Below are 13,438 nucleotides of genomic sequence, written 5' to 3' on the forward strand. Positions count from 1 at the left end.
TATGTGTGTGTGTATGTGTGTGTGTATGTGTGTGTGTATATGTATGTGTGTATATGTATATGTGTGTGTGTATGTGTGTGTGTATGTGTGTGTGTGTGTATGTGTGTGTGTATGTGTGTGTGTGTATGTGTGTGTGTGTGTGTGTATATATGTGTGTGTGTATATGTGTGTGTGTGTGTATATATGTGTGTGTGTGTATGTGTGTGTGTATATATGTGTGTGTGTATGTGTGTGTGTGTGTGTATGTGTGTGTGTGTATGTGTGTGTGTGTGTGTGTGTTTTGTTTTTTGAGATGGAGTCTTGCTTGTTTTTTGAGATGGCCTTGCTCTGTCTCCAGGCCGTAGTGCAGTGGCGCAACCTCGGCTCACTACAACCTCCACCTCCCAGGCTCAAGTGATTCTTCTGCCTCAGCCTCCGGAGTAGCTGGGACTACAGGCGTGCACCACCACGCCCGGCTAACTTTTGTATTTTTGTAAGTAGAGATGGGGTTTTACCATATTGGCCAGGCTGGTCTCAAACTCCTGAGCTCGTGATCTGCCCCCCTTGGCCTCCCAAAGTCCTGGAATTACAGGCGTGAGCCACCATGCCCAGCTAGAACTGTATTTCTTTTTTTAGTATACTCAGTATTCACAGTGCCTGGCACAGAATAGGAACCCATTAAATATTTTCTGAATAAGGAGAGGGTAGGTGAGGGTGCTGACATGTTTTGGGGGATGGAGCGAATGATAGGCAGATTGCATGGGAAAACAATGAGTTTGAGCCCTTATTTACCCTGCTTTCCTTTTTTTTGCAGCACTTAATACCTGGCGAACCATGTCTCTTACCTACACATCATGTTTATTATTGACCTTTGACCTTTTTTCTCTGCTAAGATATGAGCTCCACAGGGCCAGGAATCTCTTGTTTGTTCATTGATACAGCCCAGAAGAGGCTGAGCTGTAGAAAACCTCTATTTATTGAATGAATGAGTACCTTCTGTCTCTGTAAACTAGAAATCCAGGCCATAGATTGAGAGAAGCTGGATGGCATCAGGATTCCAGAGTGCAGGAAAAGTTTTAAGCCGTTACAGGAGGGGGGTTTTGGCAGTCCATGTTAGGTTAGTAAGAGGAATTCTTGGTGGCAGGGGGTGCTTATGCTAGTGTTAGTAGGTAACAGCTCATTGCTGTTTCTGAGACTACGTGTGGCAGTGTCAGGTGGTCTGGAAATGACTGAAGGTTGAGATGATACAGAAGCATGGATAGCAAGCATAGTGGAAGGAAGGTCAGGGGCCTTGGCTGTTACAGATGGCAATATTGAAGTGACTGAGCATGATGAGACTCAAGCCAACTAAAATAGCTAGGAAAGAAGCAGAGAGAATGGGGTTGCAGCCAGGACTTGAGAAAGCTCAGACCCTAGCAAGGGTAGACTGGAAGCTAAGGAGGCTGGGTCAGCAAGGCAAGTTCCTTCTGTCTTGGTATCTTAGAGATGAGAATGTAGTAGAAAAGTCTGAAAAGGAGCTCCTTCGAAATAAAGTTCTCCAAAGTCTGAAGGGACAGCAGTCTGAACTTCGTGTCCATACTGTAGCCTGTCGTTTTAGAAAAAGCAAAATGTGGAAATCTATCTGTTTGGCCCTGTTATGACAATACTACCTGAAAATTTTAGCTGAAAGAAAATTCTTGGAAAGAAAACTGTTTTAAAAGACTGTTGCTTTCTTATATAAAGAGTTATCATCTACCTTTTCACCAGCAGATGTCGCTCTCATTTAAAAAACAAAAGGCAAAAGTTTACTAGGCAGAGAGTAACCAGAATTTCCAGCTTGCTGAAAGTTTTTTAAAATTAAATATATAGTTATTAAATGGTTGCTGTCTTAATTTTTCTTAAATAAAACAAATGATTTGTTGAAAATCATGGAGAACTAAAGTTCCCATTGCCTTCCTGTATTCTCTGGCTGCATGAAAATGCTGATGTGTAAAAGGGTAGGTTCCTATGTGAGTCCCTATCTTTGAGGTATGGCGCTAGAGTCAGGTCTTTTTGAAGAAGGGGAGTGTCAAGATTGCTTTGATACCCTGGTTTTTTGGACAGTAATAGACCCATAAATGAGGATCTGAAAAGAGTTTATGGCTAGACAAAACAAATGCCCATTTAATTTATCTGTGGTGTAAGAATAGATCCAGATTTTGAGATCCTCCACTTATCACTTGAGATTATTAGGTGGCTGCTTGATTCAAAGATCCAAAAAGTACTGGCTTAAGTCAGAGAAGATTTATCACTACATAATATAAAAGAGACCCAGAGGTACAGCTCAACTGGGTCAGAATTCCCCATTCCTCTGTCTGTTGCTTTGCTGAGTGAGGCTTCTCTTCCCTTTTCTTAGGGTCCAGGATGACCTGTAGACTACCAGCCATAGCATTAGCGTTGCAAGCTGGAAATACCACTGTGAGAACAAGTATGTGGGTAAACTGAGTGTGCCATGCTTGCATTATACACCAGGGCCCTTGGTCTTTTTATTAATTGAATACATGCTTTGTGGCATTTTTTTTCTGTTTGTGAAATAATGTGCTAGTACTTTAGTGTAGAGTAAATAGTTGTTAGGGAAAATCTCCCACCTGAAAAAGCTTGTGATCTGTCACAACTTCTAGTTTCTCAATCTCTGTTTCACTTTTAGTCTTTATGAAAACAGGTAATTATTTAATGGTTTCTGAGAAACTAGCTTAAACTTTATCCTTTTCAATAAAACAATACCACTTCTAGACCAGCACCATTCAATAGAAATAATGCAAGCCACAAATGTGAGCCACATAAATCATTTTAAATAGCCTAGATGCATCATTTAAAAAGTAACAGGTAGAATTACTTTTAATAATGTATGTTTAACTTGATACATCCAAAATATTGCCATTTCAATGTGAAATCAACAGAAAAATTGTTAATGACGTATTTCTCTTTTTTTGGTACTAAGTCTTTAGAATCCAGTATATGTTTTTGTTTGTTTGTTTTGTTTTGTTTTTTGGGTTTTTGTTTGTTTGTTTGAGACAGAGTCTCGCTCTTTTGCCCAGGCTGGAGTCTGCTCACTGCAAGCTCTGCCTCCCGGGTTCACGCCATTCTCCTGCCTCAGCCTCCCAAGTAGCTGGGACTACAGGCGCCTGCCACCACGCCTGGCTAATTTTTTTTATTTTTAGTAGAGATGGGGTTTCACCGTGTTAGCCAGGATGGTCTCGATCTCCTGACCTCATGATCTGCCCACCTCGACCTCCCAAAGTGCTGGGATTACAGGCATGAGCCACCGCACCCAGCTTAGAATCCAGTATATGTTTTAATACTAAGTACCTCTCAATTTAGACATCAAGGCTCAGCAGCCACACTTGGCCAGTGGCTGCTGTACTGGGCAGCACATTGTCATCCCTCCTCTCTTCAGTTGTCTGAGATTTCCAGTCAGTTGCACAAGCTTTAAATACTCTGTGTGTCTTCTTTATTTCCCCAGTTCATTGTTGATTCACTTAAGTGAGAAACCTAAGTGCTCCAGTGCCTTCCTACAGCAACCAACACAGTCCTGGACTCAGACTAGGAAATTCTTGTTTGACTTTTGGATGCGTTCAGTGTGAAAGAAAGCTTCCTTCAAGCAGCACTGTCCAGTAGGTAGTTGAAGAAGGAGGCTGGACTTCGAGCTCGAGGGCAACACTGGGACAATACTCAGGCATCAGTAGCACAGAAATGATGGTCAGGGTGGTGAGCATGGACAACCTCTGTAGAGAGTCCAGGGCTGGAGAACGAGTACAAAGACTTGAAGTCCATTAGCGGTGAGAGGGCCAGCAGAGCACAAAGATGTCTCTGAGGGACACAGGAGGGGCGTGGGCCGCGCATTCAGACAAGCTTGATGTACTTGTACTCATTCACTGATCCTGTTGTGCTTGTAGCTCAAGGCTATTATATAGTAACAGCACTTGCGTTTCTAAGAGAGTAATTTCATTTCTCCTAACTTAATATGTTCCTGTTTCTTCTTGATAAGTAGCATCATTTTAACTTTTCATTCAGTAATCATAAAAAAGATTATTTTCACAATTGGAGAGGAGACATGGAATAGGTTGTTTAATTATTTATTTTTTAATTTTTATTTTCTTGAGATGGAGTCTCGCTCTGTTACCCAGGCTGGAGTGCAATGGCGCAATCTTGGCTCACTGCAAGCTCTGCCTCCCTGGCTCGAATGATTATTCTGCCTCAGCCTCCAAAGTAATTGGGATTACAGGGGTATGCCACCATGTCCAGCTAGTTTTTATATTTTTAGTAGAGATGGGGTTTCACCATGTTGGCCAGGCTGCCTTGAACTCCCAACTTCAGGTGATCTGCCTGCCTTGGCCTCCCGAAGTGCTAGGATTAAAGGCGTAAGCCACCACGCCTGGCCTATTTATAATTTTTTTAATTAAAATAAAACAACACCTACATAATAAGACTTTGGTATATATTACCAGGATTTTTCCTCTAGAAGGTTTCTATGTCTGATAATCTAATATTACAAGTGGTTTCTGTTCCCTATACTAGTATCTGGCCCTTTTCCTGTAGGTCTAGCCTTTGGGCCAAAAAGATGCCCAGGGGCAGTGAGACTCTGACCAAGGTCATTCCCAGAATTTTAGACTTTGCTGACCATATGGAGTTTTTTCCCCATCCTTTAAAAATGTAAGGGGCATTCTTAGTTCACCTGTCAGTCCTGCCCTACTCACATAACAGTTATTCAGGGTGGAAAGGGAAGACTGGTTAGGAATACTTTGACTCTTAAAAAATGAGGCTGCCTTAGATGTAAGATTGACTACACATAAGGCATCAGGCAGATAGCACACAGGAAACCATATTCCATGTCCAAATGTCTCAGAATTTGGTGGTTTATAATGAAAAAAGGACTGATAACAGTCATTTATGATTTGCTTCCTTCTTCCCTTCTGTAGCATGAATTCCTTTTCCTCTGAAGGTTTTGAAGAAAAACAACCCTGAATTTGTCCTTCAATCATTTAAGAAAGATTAGCAGCAGCATGGTGGAAGAGCATGGTCAGAGATGTGAGTTCTGGTCCCAATGGCAGCTGGGTCAGTCATCTCAGCCAGATCATCTCGGCTGCCTGCGTCTGCAGATGAGAGTGGGACTGGATGATTTCTGAGGTTCCCATCAGCTCAAATTCTTTGCTCCTGAGTCCTTGCCTAATTGTTTCCATCAGGTTTTGAGTTCTGGTGCATTTTCTTCATTTCCAGTCTTTTGAAAGGCAAAATGACAGGTAGAAGTACAAGTGCAGTTGGCACTCCTTATCTGTGGCTTCCGCATCCATGGATTTAAGCAACTGTCAATCAAAAATATTTGAAATATAAATGGACAGTTGCATCTGTACTGAACATGTACAGACCTTTTTTTCTTGTCATTATTCCCTAAACAATACAGTATAACAGCTATTTATATAGCATGTAAATTACATTAGGTATTATAAGTAATCTAGAGATTATTTAAATATATAGGAGAGCTAGGCATGGTGGTATGCGCTGATAGTCCCAGCTATTTGGGAGGTTGAGGTGGGAGGAACACTTAAGCCCAGGAATTCAAGTTCAGCCCACCCTGGGCAACACAGTGAGACCCCATCTCTAAAAAAAAAAAAAGTTAAAAGCAACAAAAAGTATGTGGGAGGATGTGCGTAGGTTATATGCAAATAATAACCTGTTTTATATCAGGGACTTGAGCATCTGTGGATTTTGGCATCCAAGGGGGTTTCTGGAACCAATCCCTCTTGGATACTGAGGGATGACTGTACTTTGACTTTTATAGTAGCTAGCCATCCAATGTCAGCTATTTACGAAAGAGAAGCTGGGTTTTTCATCACAAAAATTTCTGTAGCTTGCTAATAGTTCTCTTTTTTTATTCTCCTCCTCCTCCTCCTCCTCCTCTTCTGCTGTTGCTGCTTTTGAATTTTGTAGTAAAAGAACCAATATTCCTAGCTTTCCAAGAAGCACTTGTTGAGTCTAGAATAAAACTTTTGAGCTGGGCACAGTAGCTAACGCCTGTAATCCCAACACTTTGAGAGGCTGAGGTGGGTAGATTGAGTCCAGGAGTTCAAGACCAGCCTGGGAAACATGTCAAAAACCCATCTCTACTAAAGATACAAAAAATTAGTTGGACATGGTGATATGCATCTGTCATCCTAGTCACTTGGGAGGCTGAGCTGGGAGGGTCACCTGAGCCTGGGAAGCCAAGGCTGCCGTGAGCTGTGATCATGCCACTGCACTTCAGCTTGGGCAACGAAAGTGAGACCCTGTCTCAAAAAACAAACAAAAAAGCCTGGCCGGGCACCGTGACTCACGCCTGTAATCCCAGCACTTTGAAAGGCCAAGGTGGGTGGATCACCTGAGGTCAGAAGTTCAAGACCATCCTGGCCAACATGATAAAACCCCATCTCTACTAAAAATACAAAAATTAGCCAGGCATGGTGGTGCATGCCTGTAATCCCAGCTACTTGGGAGGCTGAGGCAGGAAGAATCACTTGAACCCAGGAGGCAGAGGTTGCAGTAAGCTGAGATTGTGCCACTGCACTCCAGCCTGAGCATCAAGAGCAAATAAAACTGTCTCAAAAAAAAAAAGCAAAAACAAAAAAACCTTTTGAGGCAGATACATTAAAGTGTGTGAAAAAATAATTGCTAGTATGTTGATTGTAATTTTAAAATACATTGAGTGGTTTTAAGTTTACCAGACAAATGTCTATGTATTGTGCGCTCAGTTTTATTTGGAAAGTTGCTATTGTGAAAGAGACAGCAAGTTTTCTTCTCTGTCGTGGGTTGTATTTCCATTTTTTATTAATAGGCTGTATTATTTAGAGCAATTTTAAGTTTACAAAACAATTGAGCTGAAAGTACAAAGTTCCCGTGTATTCCCTCTCCTTCCCACCCCTAGTTTCCCATATTTGTGTGGAACATTTGATACAACTGATGTTCCAGTATTGATACTGTTTTTTGTTTTTTTGTTTTTTTGTTTTTTTAAAGACAGAGTCTTGTTCTGTTGCCCAGGCTGGAGTGCAATGGTGCGATCTCAGCTCACTGCAACCTCCGCCTCCCAGGTTCAAGGACTCTTCTGCCTCAGCCTCCTGAGTAGCTGGGATAACAGGTGTGCGCCATGACGCCCAGCTCATTTTTGTATTTTTAGTAGAGACAGGGTTCACCGTGTTAGCCAGTGTGGTCTCAAACTCCTGACCTCAGGTGATCCACCCACCGCGGCCTCCCAAAGTGCTGGGATTACAGGCATAAGCCACCACACCTGGCCAATACATTATTATTAACTAAATTCCACAGTTTACATTAGGGTTCACTATTTGTATTATACACTCAATGGGTTTTGACATGCACAATATTGTGTATCCATCATTGCAGTTTCCCTGCCCTAAAAATCCCCTGTGCTCCCCATAGTCATCCCCCACTCCCCTGGCAACCACTGATCTTTCCACCATCCCTGTAGTTCTGCCTTCTCCAAAATGTCACGTAGTTGGAATCATACGGTATCTACATACTGTGGATTTTCTACATACTGTACTTTTCTGATTGGCTTCTTGAACTTAACAATATGCATTTTTAGTTCCTCTATGCTTTCATGACTTGATAACTAATTTTTTTAAATCACATAATGTTCCATTGTCTGAATGCACCAGTTTATCCATTCACATACTGAAAAACATCTTGGTTGCTTCCAGTTTTTGATGGTTATGAATAAAGCTGCTATAAACATTTGTGTGCAGGTTTTTGTATGAATGTAAGTTTTCAACTCATTTGGGTAAATACCTCTTAGCTTTTCTGTTATTATAATTAGCTGAAGGTCACTATCAGGAAAATATATATCTATTTATATTTGAAGGCCCCTATACATTTAAGAATCAACTTCAACTTATAATAAATAGGTTCTGCACCTTTCTTAAAAAGAAAAGATATAATGGATGTTCATTCCATATAAAGGTAAAGAACTTTAAAGTCTAAAGTAATTACAAAAAGTATTTCATGTCTATATCAAGGCCGGGGAAATAGGAGCAGAGACAGGCTGGACATAGGGAGGAGGAAATCTGTGGACCCTGAAATGCTAGCCATCACAAAATTAAAACTGCATGTCGTGTTCTCTGGGTTTCACTTAAACCATAGGCTTTCAGAATTAGAAGAAGCCTTAGGGTGTCAGCTAGTCTAAACCTTTCATTTCCAGATGAGAAAACTGAAGTCTAGGGATATGAAAATTACTGGAAGTGAATCCAAGTTTTTGAGGTCTCTAGCCTTAGTGGTTTTTTATTTCATCAACTAATTTCTTTATATTATGTTGCTGTCTCTGTATTTTTTAAACTTTATATGTTTGAGAAAAACACTCCTTCAACATTTATGTAGCACTCACTGTTGTCAGGCACTATGCTGCCATAATTTACAGCCTAGAGAAGAAGACAGTCATTTAAAAAAGTAATATACACAATGCTGAGTGCTGTGCCAAATACCGGGTACTGTGGATGTTCAGTCAGAAGCACCTAGACTGGCTTAGGTGAGTCACAGGAGGTTTGGAGAGGAAGTGACATTTAGTCTGATATTTAAAGAACAACTAGGAATTGCCACATTTTTTTACCCTGACGTTATCAATTGTATTATGCACTATTTTGTGTACCACTAAGAAAGAAAAAAATAGTTAAACTGATACATTCATTGTCAGTTATAACATGCATCCCAATTTCAGAAATGTTGAAATGTTAGGAAATGTGCCCTAGAATTGATGAAACGTGGTGGTTAGATGAAGAAGCAAGCAGCTCACAGGGGAGTTTAGCACTTGCTGAACCTCAAAGCTAAGTCTGGGGAGCTGGGAGTCTTACTGCTCAGGACCACGTGGACCTTGCAGAGAGTTTGGATTTTATTCTGAGAACGTTAAAAGACCTCAGAGTTTTAAACCAGGGAAGAAATCTGCATTTCAGAAGGATCACAGTGGCTGCAGTATAGATGGTGGATTAGAAAGTCTCTTATAGTATTGCAGCTAAGAGATGAGGGTGCCCAGGTTCTGATGGTGACAGTTGGAATGAAAATAGATGGATGAAACTGAGTGATATTTGAGGGTGGAGGGTATTTAGGAGCTATTAATATAAATGACAAGGTTTGGTGATTGATGAGATGTAGGAGAGATTGAAATATTCAGAAGGGCGAGGCAAGAAAGCCGATGAGTATATGGGACATGTTGATTTTGAACTGTATCAAGTATAAAAGAGTGGACAACGAAGGCATAAAAGGAAACCTGCCAAGGGGGACGGGAAATACAGCATGGAGGAGTAGACAGGCAAGAAGGCAGGAGTGGTCATTGCTGATAAAGACAGTTCAGGGGTCTTTTGGTCTAAAGACTGAGGGGTCAAAAGATAACATGGCCTTGGATTTTAGCAGCAAGGAAGAAATTATGGCCTTGGGTAGTCAGTTTCCATGAAGGTTTGCAGGAGGACAGGAGAGAGTGGGAGGAGCTGGAGGAGAATGTGGAGTCCAGGAGAGAGGTGATTGTTGCCATTTGTGAAGAGATTAAAGATTTGAACGTGTTCAAATGATAATGAGAAGGAGCTAATTACAGTAGCCAGACAGTCCCTGGGCCAGTTACAGGTTGGAAATGCAATTTCTTTCACTCCGCACACTCCTCTTCTTTTTTATATTCGGTTCCCTCATTAAAACTCTGGCTAGAAAAAAAATAGAGAAATATTTGTAAAGCAAGGAATTGATCCAAGACCCAATCTTATGTTTTGGGCCTTCATATCTACTTTGGAGAGAGTTGTGAGTTGAAGACCCAGGACACGCAAAGTCCCTAAGATAGGATCCAGAGGTTTGGAGGGTGCCCCCTTGCATTGCCTCTTTGACCCCATTGATTGTGACATATCGGTATTGCACATACCATTAAGAAAGGAAAATATGCTGCCTGTGCACTGACATGTCATCCACTATAAGACACATCCCAATGTAAGTGATGGTAACCTGTGAAGGGATGTGCGTCTTCGAGTTGATGGAATACAGTATTAGCCTTAGATAGGAGTAACAGATGTGGGACAAAGAACAGGGTGACACTCATATATCTGTAGTGACAGAAACTTGAAGTTTTTACTTGATGGCTTTTATTTATTCTGCAGAGTAGTCAAGTTCATTTTCTGGAGATGGGGAGAAGTGGGAACAAGGAGGTAAAAGCATTAGGAGTTCAGGAGTGGAAGATCTTTAAATGAATTGTTGACAGCACTGGAACAAGGCAGACCCAGGAAGTTGCAGGATTGACAGGAAGCAATGAGGGTGTTCTGAGGCCAGGACCATGCATTCATAGTGGTACCAACCTGCATGTCACATGATTTTCTTGAGAGCTACTTAGCAAACTGAGTCAGGAAGTAAGGAGAGTAGACAGTGGGTTCATCCAGGACTAAGGACTTGCCAAGCATTGGTGACAGCTAGACAGTGAGGCAAAGACCTGGAGGATACTGGCAGTGTAGACATTGTAGTGTTCACATGGTAGATGGCCGATTCCACGTTGAGAGACAAAAACTGCAGGTAGACTGGAGCTGGCAATGTAAAGGAAAACAGTACCGTATCATGAAACACCCCCCATTGTTGACTTAAAGTATTTTTTATTGTTTCTTCTACATAAAAGGTATGTACAGAACTAGGTATAAACTCATTTTGTACATAGCTTTTTTCAACTATCAAACCAGTGATATTTACAAATTGAGTAGAAAACCAAAAGTGTTTTCAAATAACAAGATAAATGTAATGACCTGGATAATGATGTTTTGTGTACAAGATGAGGTGGGACTCTGATTATTGAGGCGCAAGACTCTTTTGCACTTTACATGTCGGCATGCAGAGTTACTACTCGAATCACTGTTTGCATTTGGCATGCTTATTAGTAAACTCTATTATTGGGTTATGACCCAACTCTTCTGCTCCTTTTTTAAAATTTAAATTACTATGAAATCTTTGTTTATGCAACTTTAATATGATTTTGGACCTTCACTTAATGCAAATTCATTATTCGCACAGTAGGCCCAACTGCATTCAGTAAATCTGGCAGAGTGTGGCGATGCTACAGATGCCAGACCACAGTTGCTGACACTGAAATTCAGTAGTACAATCATACCTTGCTTGACAGAGAGCTACGTTCTGAGAAATGCAGCGTCAGGCTGTTCTGTCACTGTGCAAACCTCGATGGTATAGGTTGCTACTCACCTACGCCAGGTGGTAGAACCTTTCACTCCTAGGCTGCAAGCCTCTACGGCATATTACTCTACTGAATACTGTAGGCAGTTGCAACACAATGGTAAGTATTTATGTTATCTAAACATAGGAAAGGGACAAGAAAAATACGCTATTAAGAATTTTTAAAAGGTACACCTGTATAGGGCAGTTAACTATGAATGGAGCTTGCAGGACTGAAGTTGCTCTGAGGAGTCAGTGAGTGGTGAGTGAATGTGAAGGCCTAGGACATGACTATACACTTAGGCCACACTAAACTTATTTTTAAAACTTTTTTTTTCAGGAATACAGCTTTTTAATTTTTTTTAAGTTTTTTTTACTCTTTCATAATAATACTTAGCTTAAAAGATACACTGTACAGCTGTACAAAGAATATTTTTCTTTATATCCTTATTCTCTAAGTCTTTTCTGTGTTTCATTTTTTTTTTTTAAACTTTTAAACTTGTTAAAAACCTAGACACAAACACACACACAAGCCAAGGCCTACACGGGTCAGAATCATCAGTATCACTGTCTTCCACCTCCACATCTTGTCCCACTGGAAGATAACATGCATGGAACTTTCATCTCCTGTGATAACAATGACTTCTGGATATCTCCCGAAGGACCTGCCTTAGGCTGTTTTACAGTTAACTGTTGTTCGTGGTGGTTTTTTTTGTTTTTTTGTTTTTTTTTTTTGTAGAAGCAATACACTCTAAAATAATGACAAAAGGCATAGTAAATACATAAACCAATAACATAGTTATTCTGAACCATTATGTACTACTGTACATAATTACTATTGTACATAATGTATGTGCTAGACTTTTTTTTTTTTTTTTTTTAAAGACAGAGTCTCGCTCTGTCGCCCAGGCTGGAGTGCAGTGGCGCAATCTCAGCTCACTGCAGCCTCCACCTCCCGGGTTCAAGCAGTTCTCCTGCCTCAGCCTCCTGAATAGCTGGGATTACAGGCACGTGCCACCACACCTGGCTAGTGTGTGTTTAGTAGAGAGGGTTTCGCCATTTTGGCCAGGCTGGTCTCAGGCTCTTGACCTCAGGTGATTCGCCCACCTTGGCCTCCCTAGACTTTTTATATGACTGGCAGCACAGTAGGTTTGTTACCACCAGCATCACCACAAACACATGAGTAATGTGTTATACTACGACATTGCAACATCTGTGTCACCAGACAATAGGAATTTTTCAATTCCATTATAATCTTACGGGACCACTGTCATATATGAAGTCAGTTGCTGACTAAAACGTCATTATTTAGCTTTAATTATTCAGATAACCCAGAATGCACCAATATATGTTCTATACATTATCATCAGAGTTAAAACAAAAATACATATAAATTCATGGACACCTGAAGATGCTTTCGTTTTATAAATATTGAACAAGAGCAGTGGTTCCCATAGAGAGGTACAAGAACCAGCAGCATCAACATCGTCTCAGTAATTGTTAGAAATGCAAATTCTGGCCAGGCATGGTGACTCCCACCCATAATCCCAGCACTTTAGGAGGCTGAAGCAGGCGGATCACTTGAGGTCAGGAGTTCGAGACCAGCCTGGCCAACATGGTGAAACCCCATCGCTACTAAAAATATAAAAAGTAGCTGGGCTTGGTGGCCTGCACCTGTAATTCCAGCTACTCTGGAGGCTGAGGCAGGAGAATCACTTGAATCCGGGAGGTGGAGGTTGCAATGAGCTAAGATGGCGCCACACTGCACTCCAACCTGGGTGACAGAGTGAGACACCATCTGACACTAAAAAAAAGCAAATTCCCAGTTTCTCCTTGCTTTTTGATACTGAATCAGAAAGTCTGGAGGTGGACACCAGGTGTCTAGGCTCGCATAAGCCCTCTAGGTGATGGTGATGCAAACCAAGTGTGAGAATTGCTGCTCCAGTCTTACTGTATCACCTTGATTTTGCAGATGAGGAAACCAAGGCCCAAGAATAGCTGGCTCAAATGCTCAAGATTGGTTTGTGTGTAGCAAAACTAGGTTTCAAACTAGAAACTCTAGACTTCAGTCCAGCTCTGTTTTCAAAACTTGGAACTCTAGACTTCAGTCCAGCTCTGTTCCCAAAACTAGGAACTCTAGACTTCAGTCCAGTTCTGTTTCCAAAACTAGGAACTCTAGACTTCAGTCCAGCTCTGTTTCCAAAACTTGGAACTCCAGACTTCAGTCCAGCTCTGTTCCCAAAACTAGAAACTCTAGACTTCAGTCCAGTTCTGTTTC

At 41.2% G+C, this 13,438-nt stretch overlaps 1 protein-coding gene across 2 annotated transcripts in view; it reads left to right on the forward strand.

Annotated features, from left to right (window-relative positions):
* Window positions 1-13,438, forward strand: part of TNRC6C (trinucleotide repeat containing 6C) — a 111,428-nt gene that overhangs the window by 17,249 nt on the left and 80,741 nt on the right. The gene's annotated exons all lie outside the window — the stretch shown is intronic.

The sequence above is a fragment of the Mandrillus leucophaeus genome, unplaced genomic scaffold (genome assembly GCF_000951045.1).
Source record: "Mandrillus leucophaeus isolate KB7577 unplaced genomic scaffold, Mleu.le_1.0 Scaffold1, whole genome shotgun sequence".
In the NCBI taxonomy this organism is placed as follows: Eukaryota; Metazoa; Chordata; class Mammalia; order Primates; family Cercopithecidae; genus Mandrillus; species Mandrillus leucophaeus.